The sequence below is a fragment of the Oxyura jamaicensis genome, chromosome W (assembly GCF_011077185.1).
Source record: "Oxyura jamaicensis isolate SHBP4307 breed ruddy duck chromosome W, BPBGC_Ojam_1.0, whole genome shotgun sequence".
In the NCBI taxonomy this organism is placed as follows: Eukaryota; Metazoa; Chordata; class Aves; order Anseriformes; family Anatidae; genus Oxyura; species Oxyura jamaicensis.
In genome coordinates, this window is record NC_048925.1 from 197036 (window position 1) to 213742 (window position 16707).

Below are 16707 nucleotides of genomic sequence, written 5' to 3' on the forward strand. Positions count from 1 at the left end.
GCAGGAGCTGCTGCCCGTGGGGGACCCAGGTTGGAGCAGTGTGCTCCTGAGGGATGGACCCCGTGGTACGGATCCATATCTGGAGCAGTTCTTGAAGAGCTGCTGCCTGTGGGCAGCCCACGCCAGATCAGTTTGGCAAGGACTGCATCCCGTGGGAGGGACCCCACAGCACAGGGGATGAGAGTGACTGAGAAGGAGTGGCAGAGAAGAAGCGCTATAGACTGACCATAACCCCCACTCCCCCGTTCCCCTGCGCCGCTCGGGGGGAGGAGGTGGAAGAGGGTGGATGGGGGGAAGGTGCTTTTGGTTTCTTTCCTATCTCACTTCTCTAGCTCATTAGTAATAGGCAGTAAATCTTACTATCTCCCTATGCTGAGTCTGTTTTGCCCATCACAATAATTACTGTGCGATCTCCTTGTCCTTATCTCAAGCCTTGAGCCCCTTTCATCATATTTTCTCCCTGTTCCTCTTTGAGGAGGGGGAGTGAGAGTGCAGTTGTGGTGGAGCTCGGTCGCCCACCCGAGTAAAACCATCACACATTAATACACAGATATCATTCCCTTAGTTTATGGACCACCCCTGTGAAATGTCCATAAAATATCCACTGAATTATTTTAGTCCATGACTTAGCTCCTATCTGTTATGGTGGTTGCTCACAACAGGGGATGCAGTGTGTTGTGCAGAGTTATTGGGTGACAAAGACAGCTCAGGTTGGGTCACTGCTGCACTTGCACTGTCTCTTGTGTGTCTCCTCCGTTGCTTTGGGTGGTTCCTGCTATGGGACTTCCTGTAACATGCAACTCAGATCATGGGTTACAACAAATTAATGTATATCCATTATAATCTCCACCCCTGGTCCCTTCAGACCAGGCTATAGGATTTAACATTGCAAAGAACTCCTCCCCTCACCATTTCTCTGGCATGGATTTATCCACATGGCACAGTCCCTTCAGGGGATATTTCCTCAATTATGCTTTATGCACTATTGAATTTAGACCATTTAAAAAGTCTCCTTTTAAAGTGGCCTTTTAAAAAGTAACTAACCACAAGGAAAACAAATAGAGCAAAGAGTCAACAGTAACGCTGAGTTGGCAGAGATTAATTCACTATTTAAATCTACATTTCACTGATTTTTCTGCATGTGGTACCTATATTAGGAACCTATATAGGACTCTGAAGGAGGAATGTGGGTAGAAAAGAAATGAGTTTTGAAAGAGAGACAAATTCAGTCCTTGCACTTACCTTGATTACTAGCTTCAGGCAAAATGAAAATAAGTTTTTAAAGTTTTATTTTAGAAATGTTGCTTCCTGGTTTTATTTTGCCATCCCTGCAGTACAAGGAATGTATAGACCCTCAGAACTGTTTTTTGTTTTTGTTTTTGTTTTTGTTTTTTTCTTGAATAACAAATGCTTGGTCAAGAGCAATATTCAAACAACTGGGTTATTAATACATTAGACTGTGGTTTGGTCTACCTTCTTCAAATAATCTGTGAAAAACAAGCCACCAATGAATACGTTAAGCCTAGAAAAGCAGAACCTAATTTAAAATGTATAATGCATGTCCTGCCATAAACATCTGTTTAAAATAGTATCGAGGTCTACATTAAGCAGTTGAAGACTCCAACTCAGGAAAAGAATCCTGTTTCAGGAAGGGTATTTGAGTATATGCTTAACTTTTTAAAAAGCGCTTAAGCACCTGGGGAATCAGTGGGACTAACTAAATGCTTCAAGTAAGCATGTGAGCAAGACACATAGGTCTTGTCTTGGCTGTACTTTGCTCAGGTACTGCCTCTGAGAAATTCAAAGCTGAGGGCTCTCAGTGAATTTGGTGGGAGCTGGAGGGAGATGGGCCTGAGTTGCTAGGCAGATACCCAGAGGCTTGGCCATCACCACAACAAGATTTATTATCTCAACTCCAATGCCATTGTCACTGGTCACAACCAACATGGGTTCACAAGGGGAAAGTCCCGTTTAACAAACTTAATTTCTTTTTATGACAAGGTTGCCCATCCAGTTGATCAAGGGAACCCAGCTGATGTGATCTTTTTGGATTTCTGCAAAGCTTTCAATACTCACTCTCACAGTATACTTCTGGATAAAATGCCCAGCATACAGACAGACAAATGCATAATACAGTGGGTGAACAATTTGCTGATGGGTCAGGCTCAAAGGGTTATAGTAAATGGGGTCACATCAGGCTGGCGGCCAGTCACTAGTGGGGTTCCGCAGGGCTTCATTTTGGGGTCAGTTCTCCTCAATGCTTTTAATAAATGATCTAGATGCAGGACTCGAACGTATACTAAATAAGCTTGCAGATAACACTCAATTAGGAGGATCTGTTGACGCCATTGAGGGTAGAGAGGCCTTGCAGAGAGATCTTGACAAATTAGAGGGCTAAATAGACATCGTAGAGATGTTTAATGCACTTTTTTGCCTGTCTTCAACACTAGCAAAGGACTCTGGGAACCCAACTGCCCTGAGTTGGAGGACCGTGACTGCGTGAACAATAAACTCCCAGTCAACCCTGAACTTGTGCGGGATTTACTGCTCCACCTGGATGCATATAAATCCATGGGGCTTGATGGGATTCATCCCAGAGTACTCAGAGAGCTGGCTGATGTCATCGCAAAACCTCTCTCAATTATTTTTCAATGGTCTTGGGAATTCAGAGAGGTAACAGTTGACTGGAAGCTGGCAAATCTGGTTCCAGTTTTCAAGAAGGGCAAGAAAGAAGATCCTGGCAATTACAGGCCTGTCAGTCTCACGTCAGTGCCTGGTAAAATTATGGAGAAGATTATTCTGGGAGTTATTGAAAAACACCTGAAGAACAGTGCAGTCATTAGTAACAGCCAACATGGGTTCACAAGGCGAAGGTCATGTTTAACAAACTTAATTTCCTTTTATGACAAGATCACCCATCTAGTTGACCAAAGGAAGCCAGTTGATATAATCTTTCTGGATTTCTGGCTGTGATAGACAGCAAGCTGAACATGAGCCAGACCCTTCACCAGTTTCACAGCCCTTCTCTGGACACGCTCCAGGGCCTTGATGTCTTTCTTCTAGCAAGGGGCTCAAAACTGAACAAAGCACAAAAGTGTACTCGAGGTGCGGCCTCACCAGAGCTGAGTACAGGGTCACCTCCCTGGTCCTGTTGGCTACACTATAGCTTGGAAGGTCACTATAAGGTCTCTCCAGAGCCTTCTCTTCTCCAGGCTCAACAACCCCAACTCCCTCAGCCTGTCCTCATAGAAGTGCTCCAGCCCCTTGATCATCTTTGTGGCCCTCCTCTGGACTCGTCGTAATACTTCCATGTCCTTCTTGTGCTGGGGGCCCCAGAGCTGAATACAGTACTCCAGGTGGGGTCTCGCGAGAGCAGAGTAGAGGGGGAGAATCACTTCCATCAACCTACTGGCCACGCTTCTTTTGACACAGCCCAGGATATGGTTGACTTTCTGGGCTGCAAGCGCACATTTCAGGCTCATGTCAAGCTTCTTGTCAAGCAGCACCTCCAGGTCCTTCTCATCAGGGCTGCTTTCAATCCATTCTCTGCCCAGTCTGTATTTGGGCTTAGGATTGTCCTGGCCCAGATGCAGGACCTTGCACTTGGCCTTGTTGAACCTCATGAAGTTCGCACAGGCCCACCTCTCAAGCCTGTCAAGGTCCCTCTGGATGGCATCCTTTCCCTCCAGCGTGTTGAACACATAAAACAAATTAAAAAACATATTCATGCAACTCTGCTTTTGAAAACACTAGGTAGGCAAAATTTGATGAACAAAACTGTTCTATATAGGGCTTTTATCTTTTCAGTCTACTAAATAAAATTAAAATGCATGGGTACTCATAGCACACAACTACAATGTAGTTTCCTGATGATTAAAACTTAAAGAATCACAGAATTATTTAGGTTGGAACAGACCTCTTGAAATCATCTAGTCCAAAACCCCTGCTCAAGCAGGGTCGGCTAGAACAGGTTGCCTTGGATCATATCCGGTCAAGTTTTAAGTATCTTCTCTGTGCAACCTGTTCCAGTGTTTGACCACTCTCACTGGAAAAAAAAAAAAAAAAAAAAAAAAGTGTTTTATTGTGTTCAGATGGAATTTCCTGTTTTAATTTGTGCTCATTGCCTCTTGTCCTGTCACCTAGCACTGCTGAGAAGAGCCTGGCCCCCTCTTCTTCACAGAATCACAGAATTGTAGGAGTTGGAAGGGACCTCCAGAGATCATCGGGTCCAACCCCCCTGCCAAAGCAGGTTCCCTAGAGCAGGTTGCACAGGTAGGTATCCAGATGGGCCTCGAATATCTCTAGAGAAGGAGACTCAACAATCTCCCTGGGCAGCCTGTTCCAGTGCTCCGTCAACTCATCTTCATTCCCTCCCATCAGGTATTTATACACATTGATAAGATTCACCCTGAGCTTTCTCTTCTCAACAATATAGTGATTTGTTTGGTTTTAGGTAATTGTTTAAGATTACAAATTAAGCTGTTTACGTGTTGAAATATTCATCTTTTAAGAAGTATTTTAAAAATAAGCTGTATAAAGCATTATTCATTTAAGCTTATGAAAATCTGTTATTTTTTTTTCAATATTTCAAACTTCAGTTGAATTTTTGAACAAAAGTTGTGAGATTTGGGGTTTATTTCATTACTGGGAGATCTGATGTCACTGTTTTTTTTTTTCTTTCTTGTGAGATATGTCTTTCACAGTCTACCATGTAGTGGTAGCATTCATGTCAACAGAAAGAAATAGGCATTATCAGTCTGTGATTCATTCCATCCTAAGGCAGACATCTAAACCTGATGAATCACATGAAGCACTGACAGGGTCCCAAGGCAACTGGCTCATGTAAAAGTTAGGATGTCTTTCATGGATCCGACTCTAATAGCTTACTAGTATTATCATGAAGCCATGTGGATGGACACAGTTAGCATTTACTAATTTATAAGTCATTTTTTTTGCATTTTTTAATTGAAAAATATGTATAAGATGATTTAAAGAATTGATAGAAATAACAGAAAATCTAATTCTACAAATATCTTGTGTTACTCTGTTTTTTAACAGGTAATTATTCTTGGGGCATCTACCCAGGATCTAATTCTGACACTCCAGTAAAAAACAGTCCACTTCCCTGTTCAGTTTATTCTGAGTCTTCATCTGCTGATGGAAAGATGAAAGTAACTGTAGTACAAATAACAATGGCTTTGGGAAGCCTAAATAATATTTCCACTCCTCTCCTATTCCGGGGACTCTTGTCTTTCCTAACCTGGTGTATTACTGCTTGCCTCTTTCCACAAGCCTTTTTGGGGTTTTCTGTCACCAGTACCTGACTGTGGCATGAACAGGTCAACTAACAAAGCAAGTATGAGGTCAAAATCTAGATAGAAACCCAGGTACCCAAGAGGAGATGAAGAAAAAAGAAGAATACTATATATGAAGAAAAAACATATCAGCATTTTTCCTTAAACACTTCCTCTGTGTTCTCAGGGTGAATAGTCTTATAATGTTTAAAATCACAAATGGGTTTGATACATTTCGTTACCAAAATGGTAGATAATTAATTGAATTATAGTACTGGGATTGACTGACATTATTGTGCGTCAAGTATCAGTAGACATGCTGAAAAGATAACATCTCTGAGCATCTGTTTCCAGAAACAGCAAACCACCCTCAAAATTTTGTATTTCAAGCGTCGAGAGTCAGTGACTGAACTATGTTAGTAGGGTACTGCTTATGCTAATTGTGGCTTGCTAGTAAGCAAAATCTTAAAACTGAGCCATATAATGAAAGAGTAGAGGGATATATATATATAAAGTTGGATAGCTCTCAATCACTTTCCTCCATGAAAAAATGAAATAAATAATCACAGAATCACAGAACTATAGGGGTTGGAAGGGACCTCCAGAGATCATCGGGTCCAACCCCCCTGCCAAAGCAGGTTCCCTAGAGCAAGTTGCACAGGTAGGCATCCAGACTGGTCTTGAATATTTCTAGAGAAGGAGACTCCACAACCTCCCTGGGCAGCCTGTTCCAGTGCTCCATCACCCTCACTGTGAAGAAGTTCTTTCACATGTTGGTGTGGAACTTCCTGTGACCCATTTTGTGGCCATTGCCCCTTGTCCTATCCCCACAAACCACTGAAAAGAGGTTGGCCAAATCCCTGTCTCCCACACTTAAGATATTTGTAAACATTGATAAGATCCCCTCTCAGTGTTCTTTTCTCAAGGCTGAACAGACCCAGGTCTCTCAAAATAGAGAACAGACCAATCCCCACCTGGCTACAGTCTCCTTTAAGGTGTCTATAGAGTGGGATAAGGTTGCCCCTGAGCCTTCTCTTCTCCAGGTTGAACAATCCCAGCTCCCTCAGCCACTCTTCATAAGACTTGTTCTCTAGACCCTTCACCAGCTTGGTTGCCCTTCTTTGGACATGCTCCAGCACCTCGATGTCCTTGTAGTGAGAGGCCCAAAACTGAACACAGTATTCGAGGTGCGGCCTCACCACAGCTGAGTACAGGGGGACAATCACTTCCCTGGTCCTGCTGGCCACGCTGTTTCTGATACATGCCAGGATGCTGTTGGCCTTATTGGCCGCCTGAGCACATTGCTGGCTCATATTTAGCCAGCTATCGACCAATACTTCCAGGTCCCTTTTCGACGGGTAGCTTTCCAGCCACTCTTCCCCCAGCTTGTAGCATTGCATGGGTTGTTGTGCCCCAAGTGCAGGACCCGGCACTTAGCGTTATTGAACTTCATACAGTTGGCATACTTCAAACTTAATATGATTTTATACCAATAAAGTGGTTAAGGTTCATGGAAACAATCCTTGATCTTTTCTTCTTTTAATAAATTTAAAAAGATTTTATAATGCATTATAGCTACAGTAGTTCCCTCCAACTAGTGCTATCCATCACAGCCTGGATGGAAATGTTAGTTTTTGTCCACATTATGGCAGCCAAACTCTTGAGCAAGACTGGTGGCAGAAGGCACAGCATAATAAAGGTATACACCTTCAACTGTCACTGGTTCAAGAGCCCTTCCCTGAATTTTTCTACTACTTCCTTTGTGTGTGGGAGGGTTGTTTTTGTTTTTGTTTTTATCCATGCAGTGGATAGAGAAAGATTGATCCCACAATTCATCTTCATGTTCATGAACTGAAGGAAAAACATATTTATCCAGATGTATGAGAAAGAAACTTGTCTAATGGAAGAATGAGAACTGCAGAAAATGCTCAAACTGGATATAAAAGGAGAGTCAGATGTATGTAGCATTTTCATGACTCTCTTAGGAGCTGTCTAGACTTAGGCAGATGTGTGTTGCAATAGCATTAGAGTTTCAGCCCCCAGATCGTGCCACATTTCTCTTCAGTGTAGGTTCCTACCAGGACAGTGAGGACACTGGGAAAAAAAGAAGCAATATATACCAGCTCTCACTAACATGATCTACAATGTAATTAACATATGAATCTAGACCTGAAAAGGGCTTTTTGGGTACATGGCTTTACATTCAGTCATGCCTGGCAGAATCCGTAACACTCAGCTATGCAAATAGACTTCCAATAACATGTATGGAGCCAAAGAAAGCCAGGCCCTTGCTCTACCCTCTATTTTTCCCTCCTCTCACTATGTTTAGATATTTTATATTAAGGAATCACAGAACCTGAGGCTTGACCTCTCATCCAACATATATATTGCCTGAGCCACTGTTCCTCATCAACTGCCCTACCCACTGCCTGCCTTTTCCTCCCTGTCCCAGTGAATCTGAATTATTTTACACAATACAATAGCTCAGCCTCAATGGACTGAGAGGATCTCCCACCCTGGAATACTCTGACAAGCCACCTCTTGAGAGGTTGCATATATGGATTAAATTCAATGAAGTGAATTTGGGATGTAAACAAGCATTTCCTATACTCTTTATGAGTTAACAAAGCAAGCATAAATAATAATAAAAAAATTATAAAAAATAAAATAATTAAAATAATAAGAGGTGGGAGGTATAGCTGTCTCTACCACTCTTTCACTGTTTGCTTTTTTTTTTCTTGAAAATCTGGGCAAAGTCCAACAGGCTCTAGATGTGAAGGAAACACTTGGCTGTTTCACACTGGATTTTATGTTGAGGACAGGCACGGTAAGTACCTGTATGGTAACTACATCTGCCAGTTCCCTCAGAACGCGGCTGTATCTCATCAGGTCCCATGGACTTGCACAACTTCAGGTTCCTTAGCTGGTCTTGAACCTGATCTTCTCCTACACAGGGTGGTTCATCATTCTTCCTGTCCCTGCCTTTGCCTTCTGGGCAAAGTCATTCAGAAGTCTAAAATAGGTGCTGTGAATAGCCTGTTCCCTACTCACCCACTGGAATTTTGGCCACCTGAAATTGTTCCATATTTTCCTTGGTACTGTCAGGGCTCTGTGTGCAATAGCAGGCCTTAATCATCCTGACTGGTACAATAGCACTGAGACATCTCATGTATTTGGCATCAAAGTATACCCACTAGGTAAATAAGCTTGTTATTGTGGATGGGAATCTGAGATAAAGTCAGGGCTGACCTTTATGTGAAGTTCATTTAAAATTCTTGGGCTTCTCTATAGGTGAATAGATCCCTGTAAACATGGAACAATTTGCAAGATTAGTGCCTATATCAGTAAGAGAATAGAACATATTTTCTGTGTGAAGGGAACAATGGGAACAATGACACAATTTATCTGTACTACTCACATCATCTACCTGGACTTGTGCAAAGCATTTGATACTGTCAAATGTCAAATGAGATGTAAGCACACCTGCAGGGCTATGACCTCATTGGCATTACAGAGACATGGTGGGATAGCTCCCATGACTGGAGTGTTGGAATGGAAGGATAGTGAGGTGCGGAAAACAAACTTCACAGCTCCTGAAGAATTATAGAGCAGGTATGTTTATTGCAGTGCTGGGTGCAAGGGGGATCACTCCTCCTAGCTTGCACACCAAGGGTTACTACCAGGGTGCTTATATTGATGGGATATATACGTATTCATTTCACTTCCCCATAAGTCTCTTGCATATTCACATTAGGTATCCAAAGAATCATTAACATAGGTTCCCGCCCCTATCTGCATGCACACTAGAGTCCTTGGGTGGTCATCCAGTGTACTCTGGTGGTCTTTTGATGAAGGCCAGAAGTCTTCCTCGCTGCTAAACTTTTGACTCTTCCTCTCATTTACAGACTTCATCAGTCCAAACTGATTCTATTATCTCTGCGTATGAAGTATTTTCTTCCCTTATCTTTTAGGGTCATCCCATCCTCTTACTCCCTACCTCAGTCCTGTCCTTGTGGTTGATATACAGCATACTTCCTGTGTCAGCTAAAACCTGCAAAATCGACATGCTTTCCTTTGCTCCCTGTCTCAAGAGTCCCCCCTTTTCTTTTTCCTAAGCATTTTTTTTTTTGCTATATAACACCATTCCCTTTGAGGGTCTTGGTGAAATACTTGACACTTTCAATGTTCTGCCTCAACTTGTGCTTTTTCCATTCCTCATAAGAGTTTCCAGTTTGCTTACACATCCACATGAAACACTGCAAAGTACAACATATTAATAATCCCAATACAATAATTATAATGACTGCAATAAAGAGTTACTTTAACTATGTAAAATTAGGTAGTCAGGAAGTAAGTTTTTCCCAAAGTTGTGAAAATCCCCAAGAAGTATCATCCCTCATTATTTGGTGTACAATTCTGGTTTGTTTCCATATTTCATAGAATCACAGAATTATAGTGGTTGGAAGGGACCTCCAGAGATCATCGGGTCCAACCCCCCCGCCAAAGCAGGTTCCCTAGAGCAGGTTGCACAGGTAGGCATCCAGACTGGTTTTGAATATCTCCAGAGAAGGAGACTCCACAAACTCTCTGGGCAGCCTGTTCCAGTGCTCCATCACCCTCACCGTGAAGAAGTTCTTTCGCATAAAATTTCACAGAATGTCTTGGGTTGGAAGGGACCTTAAAGATCATCTAGTTCCAACCTCCCTGCCATAGGCAGGGATGCCACCCACTGGATCAGGGTGCCCAGGGCCTCATCCAACTTGGTGTTGAACGCCTCCAGGGATGGGGCATGCACTACTTCTCTGGGCAACCTGTTCCAGTGCCTCACCACCCTCTGAATGAAGAATTTCCTCCTAATCTCTAATCTAAATTTAAATCTCTCAGCCTCCCAGCCTTTCTTCATAGGAGAGCTGCTCCAGCCCTCTGATCATTTTCGTGGCCCTCCTCTGGACCTGCTCTAACAGGTCCACATTCTTCTTGTTCTGAGGGGCCCCAAACCTGGATGCAGTACTCCAAGTGGGGCCTCACAAAGGCAGAGTAGAGGGAAGGACAATCACCTTCCTCGACTTCCTGGCCACTCCTCTTTTGATGCAGCCCAGCAGTTAGCCTTCTGGGCTGCAAGTGCACAGCACTGCTGGTTCATGTAAAGCTTTTCATCCACCAGAAACCCTAAGTCCTTCTCTGCAGGGCTGCTCTCAACGAGTTCTTCATCCAGTCTGTGCTGATGTCCAGGACTGACCTGACCCAGTTACAGCACCTTGCACATAAACTTGCTGAACCTGATTTGGTTCACATAGGCCCAGTTTTCAAGCTTATCCAAGTCCCTTTGAATGACATCCCTTCCTTCTGTTGTATTGACTGCACCACTCTGATTGATGTTGTCTGCAAACTTGATGAGGGTGCATTCAATCACATTGTTAAATTGATAAACACGGTGTTGTGGTTTAATCCGGTCGGCAGCTAAACACCACACAGCTGTTCGCTCACCCTCCCCCCTCCCTCTCTGGGAGGGGGGAGAGAAACGGGAAAGTGAAGCCTGTGAGTTGAGATAAAGACAGTTTATTAAGACAGGAAAATAATAATAATAATAATTATATTGATAATAGTACTACAAATAATGTGTACGAAAATGGTGATGCACAATGCAATTGCTCACCACCTGCTGGCTGACTCCCAGCCTATCCCTGAGCAGTTGCCCCCACCCCCACCCCGGCTAGCTACCCCTATTATTTAGCATGACGTCAGATAGTATGGAATACCCCTTTGGCCAGTTTGGGTCAGCTGCCCTGGGTCTGTCTGCTCCCAGATCCTGCTGCACCCCTAGCCTACCTGCTGGCAGGACAGAGAGAGGTGATGAAAAGTCCTTGGCTTGGTGTAAGCATTGCTCTGCAACAATTAAAACATCAGCAAGTTATCATCACTCTTCTCATCCTAAAACATAGCACCTAATCCAAAACATAGCACCCTACCAGCTAATAGGAGGAACATTAACTCTGTCCTAACTGAAACCAGGACACACGGCACTTTCCCTCCTCAAAGGGAAAGGGGGAGAAAATACAATGAAAAGGGTTCAAGGGTTGAGATATGGACAGGGAGATCACTCAACAATTATGGTCACGGGCAAAACAGACTCAGAGTAGAGAGATTAATAAAATGTATTACCTCTCACTAGCAGATTAGAGCAGTGAGAAAATAAAAGCAAACTAAATAAACCTTCCCCCCTCATCCAGCCTTTTCTACATCCTCTCCCCAAGCGGTGTAGGGGAACAGGGACTGAGAGTTGCAGTCAATCTGTAGCAATTCATCTCCACCACTCCTTCATGGTCACTCTCTTTCCCTGATCCAATGTGGAGTCCCTCCCACGGGATGCAGTCCTTGCTGAGCTGATCCTGCATGGGCTTCTCACAGGCAGCAGCTCTTCAAGAACTGCTCCAGATATGGGTCCGTACCACGGGGTCCATCCCTCAGGAGCAAACTGCTTCAACCTGGATCTCCCACGGGCAGCAGCTCCTGCCAGGTCACCTGCTCCTGCGTGGGCTCCTCTCCACGGGCTACAGGTCTGGCCCAGAATCTGCTCCGACAAGGATCCTCCACAGGCCACATCCTCCTTCAGGTCAGATCCACCTGCTCCACTGTTGGCTCCTCCATGGGCTGCAGTGGTACTCCATGGGCTGCAGTGGGACAACCTGCTCCACCATGGTCCTCTCCACAGGCCTCAAATGAATGTCAGCTCCAGTGCCTGGAGCACCTCCTCTCCCTACTTCTTCACTGACCTTGGTGTCTGCAGGGTTTTTTCTGCAGTTGTGATTTTTTTCCTTTCATAAATATACTCTCACAGAGGCACAAACTGTGTTGCTCATGGCTTGGCTCTGGCAGCAATGGGTTCCTTTTGGAGCTGGCTGAAATTGGCTCTTATCTAACATGGGGCAGCTTCTGCACTCTTCTCACAGAGGCCACCCCTGCAGCCGCCCCTGCTACCAAAACCTTGCTACAGAAACACAGTAAACAATAAGCTGGGAGGGGACGCAGCCAGGACAGGTTACCTGGCTGACAAAATGGATATTCCATGCCATATGACATCATGCTCAGCAATAAAAACTGGGATACAGAACGAGGAAGGGGGGGATGTTCAGAGTGATGGTGTTTGTCTTCCCAAGAAAAGACTATGCATGTTTTCTTGGGAAGTGGCTAATCCTACTTTTAACATAGTATTGACAAGCCCACCACTAAACCATGCTACTAAGTTCTACATCTACACCTTTCTTGAAGCCCCCCAGGGATGGTGACTCAACCTCTTCCCTGGGCAGCCTATTCCATTGCCATACAACCCTTTCAGTAAAGAAATTTCTCCTAATGTCCAACCTAAACCTCCTCTGGCACAACTTGAGGCCATTTCCCCTCATCTTACCACTTGGTGCATGGGACAAGAGTCCGATCCCCACCTCACTACAACCTCCTTTAAGGTAATTGGAAAGTACAATAAGGTATCCCCTGAGCCTCCTTCTCTCATGGCTAAACCCCAGCTCCCTCAGCTGCTCCTCATAAGACTGCAGTGGTTTTACTCGGGTGGGTGGCTGAGTTCCACCATGGCTGCTCTCTCACTCCCCCTCCTCAAAGGGAAATGGGGAGAAAATCTGATGCAAAGAGCTCAAGGGTTGAGATAAGGACGGAGATCACTCAACAATTATCATGATGGGCAAAACAGACTCAGAGTAGGGAGATAGTAAGATTTATTGCCTATTACTAACAAGCTAGAGAACTGAGAAACAAAGGAAAGAAACCAAAAACACCTTCCCCATCTGCCCTCTTCCACCTCCTCCCCCCAAGAGGCGCAGGGGAATGGGGGAATGGGGGTTGTGGTCAGTCTATAGCACTTATAGCCCTCCTTCTTCACAGACCTTGGCGCCTGAAAGGCTTTTTCTCACTCCGTTCACTCGTTTTTTTTTGTTTGTTTGTTTGTTTGTTTTTTCCCTTTCTTAAATATGCTCTCACAGAGGCACAGACAGCATTGCTTATTGGCGCGGCTCTGGTCAGCAACGGGGCCCTTACCTAACATGGGGCAGCTTCTAGATTCTTCTCATAGAAGCCACCCCTATGGCGCCCTGCTACCGAAACCTTGCCATGTAAACCCACTACAAAGACCTGTTCTTTAGACCCCTCACCAGCTTCATTGCCCTTCTCTGGACACACTCCAGCACCTCCATGTACTTCTTGCAGTGAAGGGCCCAAATTCCTTGTTTTGCTTTTCTTGTGGGCATGGCTTTTGCTTAAGCTAGTTAACTGTCTTCATTTTAACGCATGAGTTCTTGCAGTTTTACCTTTCCAGTTCTCTCCTCCATCCCACCTGGGGAGAGTGAGTAAGTGGCTGTCCAGCTAAACCACAACTCATGGTCTTGCAGTATTCATTAATTTTTCATCAATCACCACTATCACCTTCCCCATGCTTTGACATATACACATTTATCACTCCCTGAGTCTATAGACCATCCCCATTCAAACATCCATTCAGTTCATTTATTTAATGGCTTGGTCTCCATCTGCTGCAATGCTTATTAAGGACAAGAATGATGGTGTGTTCTGTTGGATTGTTGTGCACTGAAGCTATAATAGAATCACAGAATATCCTGAGTTGGAAGGGACCCAAAAGGATCATTGAGTCCAACTCCTGGCACCACACAGGTCTACCCAAAAATTCAGACTATATGACTAAAAGCATAGTCCAAATGCTTCTTAAACTCCGACAGACTTGGTGCTGTGACTATGTCCCTGGGGAGCCTGTTCCAGTGTGCAACATCCCTCCTGGTGAAGAACCTCTTCCTGATATCCAGCCTGAACCTCCCCTGTCACAGCTTGGCACCATTCCCATGGGTCCTATCACTGGTCGCTAAAGAGAATAGATTGGCACCTACCCCTCTACTCCCCCTCGTGAGGAAGCTGTAAACCACGATGTGGCCTCCCCTCAGCCTCCTCTTTTCTAGGCTGAACAGGCCAAGTGACCTCAGCCACTTCTCATATGCCTTCCCCTCTAGGCCCTTCACCATCTTTGTAGCCACTCTCCTACAGTTTCATGTCTTTTTTATACTCCGGTGCCCAGAACTGCACACAGTACTCAAGGTGAGGCCGCACCAGCGCAGAGTAGAGCGGGACAACCACTTCCCTCGACCAACTAGCAATGCCGTGCTTGATGCACCCCAGGATACAGTTGGCCCTCCTGGCTGCCAGGGCACACTACTGGCTCATATTCAGCTTGCTATCAGCCAAAACCCCCAGATCCCTCTCTGTGGGGCTGCTCTCCAGCATCTCGTCACCCTGTCTGTACATATAGCCAGGGTTGCCCCATCCCAGGTGCAGGACCCGGCACTTGCTTTTGTTAAACTTCATGTGGTTGGTGATCGCCCAGCTCTCCAACCTCTCCAGATCTCTCTGCAAGGCCTTTCCACCCTCATCCGAGTCCACAACTCCTCCAAGTTTGGTGTCGTCGGCAAATTTGCTCAAAACACCTTCTAGTCCTACATCCAAATCATTTATAAAAACATTGAAGAGGACTGGCCCTAAAATGGAGCCCTGGGGGACCCCACTGGTGACTGGCCTCCAGCCTGATATAACCCCATTTACCATAATCTTTTGAGCCCTAACCTTCAGCCAATTGTTCACCCATCGTATGATGTTATTATCTAGCTGTGTGCTGGACATTTTGTCCAGTAGGATCATATGAGAAACTGTATCGAAAGCTTTACTGAAATACAGAAAGATTACATCAACTGGCTTCCCTTGATTAACTAGATGGGTGATCTTATCATAAAAGGAAATCAAATTTGTTAAATAGGATCTACTCCTCGTGAACCCATGCTGACTGTTCACCTCGTGAACCCAATCTCAGATTGGATCACTGCTGCACTTGCCCATTTCCTTATGAGATACATCCTCCATTCCATTGGTTCTGGTGACTCACACTGTAATATTTTTGACATAGAGCAGTGGTATCATACAATTCAAATCATGAGCTATTCTCACCCAACATTAAATTCCCTTGAGGTAACATCAGACTTCCCCATCCTTCCACATTACCCAGCAAGTGCACCCATGTCCCTGAGTAAAAGCAATCCCATGAATGGGTTTGCTTTTTTCTGAGGAAGAAGTAACCCAGACTGTCTTTCCCAGATAGTTCCTTATGTACACCACAGGGATCTTATCTCATTCTACAGTACTTAGGGGTTTTGTTTGGGCAGGTTAGTTAGCACATCCTCTGGTGTTAACCTGCTAAGTGGCTTCTGCTAAATTTGCATTGCAATGCTTGACTGTCCCAGCACCAATTGCTCTCAGTGTAGTTTTTAACTGTCCATTGTATTGTTCAATTTTCCCGGAGGCTGGTGCATGATAGGGGATGTGATATACCCATTCAATGCCATGCTCTTTGGCCCAGGTGTCTATGATGTTCTTATAGAAATTAGTCCCATTTTCTGACTCAATTCTTTTTGGTGTGCCATGTTGCCATGTGTTTACCTCTGCACTGCCAGTTGCACTTTCCACTTCTGAAGCCACCCACACAGGGCATTTGCCACCATCAATGAATCAGTATATATAGAGATAGTGCTGGCCTCAGGTTCTCTACATCCCCAGCTCCAAAACCATAGCGGTCAACCTTGAGTCTATCTAGGTGTTATATGCAAGAAGCTCCAGGTTGGGCCATGCTCCCTGGCTCTGTTGTAAAGCACATTTCTCACATCTGGTGCTGACTGGACTTGCCCAAAGGCCACACAGTCCATGGCAAATGGTAGGGCTGTGCTTCCACCCATGGAGCAGTCGATTCCAGGTGTATCAGTCACTTGGCCAATTAAAAAATGGCCAGTTCATTAAAAATGTCTTCACGTGAAATTAGATTTGGCATAAAACACCAGGACTTGGACATTCAAAGTTATGACTGAAAAATAATTCTTACTTGTTGTGGTTTAACCCGGTCAGCAGCTAAACACCACACAGCTGTTCGCTCACCCTCCCCACTCCCTCTCTGGGATGGGGGAGAGAAACGGGAAAAACTGAAGCCTGTGAGTTGAGATAAAGACAGTTTATTAAGACAGGAAAATAATAATAATAGTAATAATAGTACTACTAATAATAATGTGTACAAAACAAGTGATGCACTATGCAATTGCTCACCACCCGCTGGCCGATGCCCAGCCTATCCCTGAACAGCCAGCCCCTCCACCCCAGCTAGCCACCCCTATATATTTTTTAGAATGACGTCAGATGGCATGGAATACCCCTTTGGCCAGTTTGGGTCAGCTGTCCTGGGTCTGTCCCCTCCCAGCTCTTGCTGCACCCCTAGCCTACTTCTTCCTTTATCTCTCTTCCTCTCCTTTCCATCATGGGCCTTCTATCTCCCCCTCTGCCTCACTACCCAGTATGCTGTGAA

At 44.7% G+C, this 16707-nt stretch overlaps 1 long non-coding RNA gene across 1 annotated transcript; it reads right to left on the bottom strand.

The window, feature by feature from the left end:
- Positions 1–289: 289 nt before the first annotated feature.
- Positions 290–14494, bottom strand: LOC118155647. Its single transcript, XR_004745928.1, has 5 exons — positions 14348–14494; positions 2146–2151; positions 1239–1242; positions 404–411; positions 290–300 (listed from the first exon to the last, which is right to left on the bottom strand). It is a non-coding gene; the product is annotated as an uncharacterized LOC118155647 (long non-coding RNA).
- Between the last annotated feature and the right edge of the window lie 2213 nt (positions 14495–16707).